Consider the following 3,768-nt stretch of genomic DNA (forward strand, 5'->3'; position numbering starts at 1 on the left):
GAGGAAGGCCCCATGTAAGCAGAAAACATGCTAGGCTATGCCCTGTGGGTCTCGGGTGACCTTCCTTCCATAGATCAATGTTTGGGGAGCTGGGGTGTGTCATTTAAGAACCTCTAGCTGTCCCCCCTCCTCTCCTCTCTCCCTCCACCTTCAACCTCCCCCACCTTCCCCTGCCCTATCCCCACCACCCTCTTCCCATTCCCTGCCTAGTCAAGGAATGACAGTTAGAACACGGCATTGGAAATGAATAGGGTTTCGAATAATGGGAAAATCAATGTTGTCACCAAAAAGGAGAAATAGCAAGTGCCAGCATATCAGCTTTTTTTTGTTGGGTCAATTGTAGGCAAAAAAACAAAAACAAACAAAAATAATAAATGTGCTCCATTGATGTGCTATTTCATGAGCTCTACAGAGCCTGTATGTTTGCAGGAAGATATCATAACCACAACCAGCGTTGGTGTATATTTTTGTTCATATTTTTTCAAACAATGTTCTATATCAGAGCACAAGCCGTCTCACTACCCAGAGAGCTTCACGGTACTATAACCACTTGTTCCATCACAGACTGTCTACCGCTATACAGAACGAACACACAAGCTCATAGGACATTCAATCTGGCACAGAGATGAATATATGGCGTGTACCCCGGCCATTTCATCTAGCTCCTATCTTCTCCTCCAGCTCACTGTATTCCCTTTCCTCATTTTCTTGCTCTATTTCCTGTATATTTTTTCAATTGCGGGTTCTTCTATTTCCTCCCCTCACTTCATCAGTCTGCACGAACTTCAAAGTCGGTCTCCCTCACGAGGCACAGCCCGACATAACCATGACGTTGTGTTTGATTTAAACGTAAACCCTACTGGGGAATGTTTGGGCGGGTGGGGTAATGCAACGTTAAGACCTCACTGAGCTGAAGATCACTTTTTGGCAGGAAGCAGTGCCGGTGCAGAACTTTACTGAAAGGTCAGCAATCTCATTTGGAATGACGTGTGTTGAGGTACAGGACAGCTGTGGATGTTTGCTTGTATGTATTTCGGTATGAAGGTATGCATGTATACGTGTATGTATACACGTTGTGCAGGCATCAGTGTTTGTTGCTTTGTGTTTGAGAAGGTAAGGCCAAGAGAGAAGGGGAGGGGGAAAACAGAGGAGAGAACGATGCATCTGAGACCAGTGATTTCAGTGTACTGCATCAATCTGTGAAGCATTAGTTTGCCGATTATTATAATAATTGATTTTTGGATGGAGGCTGCCATGGAAGGAGGCCTTTGATTCAAGGAGCCTAATGTTTTAGCTCGGCTAACGAGGCCTGGGAGATCGGGTTAAGGTTTTAATTGTTGTGTTAGTCATTCGAATGCACAATGGCTACGATCGTACAAAAGTAGAGCGAGGGAGGTCGTTACACGCATCATTAGATAATCGGCTGGGCTCCTCCGTATAAGGCTCAGACCATTGCAGGGAGATCAGGTCCTCAGATGAATTGGGAACCGGGGCATTGCGTGCGTTCCACAGCTGAACCCAGCCCACCACACCAGAGGTCTGGTTGACCAGACCTGCTGGTACCGGTTCCCAGCTGGACCGTCCCTCGAATGGCAACACAGAGGAAAGAAGGGGCTGACACACGAACAGTGACGGTGCTGCGATCTGCAAATATTCAGCATCTGGTCCGCTCAACAATAGGATCTGTTTTTGTTCGCCTGCTTGTTTTCCACAGGGGGCTTGAGCTGACGCTATTCATGCCAAATCAGAGAAATAAGAGCCAGATCATTCCAATACATTTAAAAAAAAACACCACATATCTCCTGAAAAACTATTCTTAATAAATAACCGAACAAGCAAAGGACTTTTACCACAGCTCATGGAGGCGGATTGGGAAGACAAATAAGAAGAGCCGTTGCCTTCGCCTCCACCTGGGGATAACAGCTTGCCTACTATGATTACCTGATTGATCGCACCTGTGTCACCGTTCCTTGAATAGCTCCGGATTTTAGTCCCCTTCTTGCCAGGCGCCTCCCAACTGACATCTGTTGGCAGAGAGGACCCTTGTCCTTGGCTGTCTCTCTCTCTCTCTCTCTCTCTCTCTCTCCCCTTTGTCTTTGTTTACTAAGTTTCTCAGGCCATTTTGGTGCTCGAAAAATGCGCTTTTGTTGTTTTTATTTCTGACCGGCCCCTGCTACGATCGGTATGAGCTGAGGCTAGGAGTATTAGAGTGTGTGTGTGTGTGTGTGTGTGTGTGTGTGTGTGTGTGTGTGTGTGTGTGTGTGTGTGTGTGTGTGTGTGTGTGTGTACGTTTGTGTCTGATGGATGTCTTTGTTTCTTTATTGAGACGTCTCTTGGTCCCCGGTTTAGACCTTAGCCTGTGACTGCCTTTCGAAAACATTGTTGTGGTTGGGGGTCAATTCAATATCTGATAAAAGATAAGAAAGAAAGTAAGATAAGGGGCTATAGCTTCTAAGGGAACTCATTGGTCACGGTGATCTACACTGAACCTGTGCCCTCCGGCCTCTCTGTCACTGTCATAGGGGAAGGACCACAACCTTTTGTGGGGACGTTCCAATAAAAAGATCTGCGACTTACAGTATGTTCAATTGACATCACTTTCAATGGCTATGCACCACGATGTCATCGGCCAAAATTTGCACAACCCCATTCCAACGTGCCCCCCCCCCCCCCCCCGCCTGGCCTTCCCACCCCACATCCTTTGGTCTTCTCCTGTCTCTCCTCTTCCGCTTTTGATTTTGTTTGCTTGTGCCACCACTTCTGTCCCCCCCCACCCCTTAAATACGCTGCACTTTTATAAGGCCAATATAATGGCATTGTCTGCACAAAATAAGAATACAAAATGGTGGATCAATAGGTGAGTCACGGGGCCCGTTCCAGAAATGGTCATTGATTTGAGATGTGTGTATGCAGACAGATATGGACCAGCGATGTCACACCTGTGGTGAAACGGCACACACACACACACACACACACACACACACACACACACACACACACACACACACACACACACACACACACACACACACACACACACACACACACACACACACACACACACACACGAGGGGCCCTGGGGTCTGTCTGAGATGCCAAGGAGCTGAAGGATGTGGCTCCAAGGCTAAATTCTGTGTGATATCTTTTCGATCCTGCCATGTCTTAGCGGGTGGTCAAGGAAAGCCACCCACTGATCCTAGATCTGACGACGATAGACAACATTACTAATGAGTTGAATGTGGCTGGAGAAGTGCCAATTAAAGAAAATACAAGTTTTGTTTAGTTTTTTTGTATGTATAGCCTATGGAGGGTTGGTGTTTATTGTGAAGAGAGAATCCAGACAGAGGTTGGAAAAAAAAATACAAATGTGTCATTTGCTGTCATTTGTTCCCGGAATCTATGTCAATTATATACATTGTACAATTTTCATGATGTATGTGTCTTTTTTTGGTTGCAAAATATGTATAGATGACATCTGTTTGTGTGTGTGTGTGTGTGTGTGTGTGTGTGTGTGTGTGTGTGTGTGTGTGTGTGTGTGTGTGTGTGTGTGTGTGTGTGTGTGTGTGTGTGTGTGTGTGTGTGCGTGTGTGTTTGTTTACGTGTGTGTGTGTGTGTGTGTTTGTTTACGTGTGTTTGATTGACCAATAGGACACCACCAACACATTAGAAGACATGCAGCCCGCACAGTACTCTTCCAACCATGCAAAGTTGTCCTTGTGTGCCTGCTTCATCTTAGCTGCAATATCGTCTGCCTGTAAAGGCCCAACA

At 46.2% G+C, this 3,768-nt stretch overlaps 1 protein-coding gene across 1 annotated transcript in view; it reads left to right on the forward strand.

Moving 5' to 3' along the window:
• Window positions 1–2,533, forward strand: part of gpc1b (glypican 1b) — a gene marked incomplete at its 5' end in the record, with an annotated part of 19,090 nt that extends 16,557 nt beyond the window's left edge. Inside the window, one exon of the mRNA XM_056597181.1 lies at window positions 1–2,533. This exon is cut by the window's left edge and continues 1,257 nt beyond it.
• Window positions 2,534–3,768: the final 1,235 nt, after the last annotated feature.

This window comes from Gadus chalcogrammus, chromosome 8 (assembly GCF_026213295.1).
Source record: "Gadus chalcogrammus isolate NIFS_2021 chromosome 8, NIFS_Gcha_1.0, whole genome shotgun sequence".
Lineage (NCBI taxonomy): Eukaryota > Metazoa > Chordata > Actinopteri > Gadiformes > Gadidae > Gadus > Gadus chalcogrammus.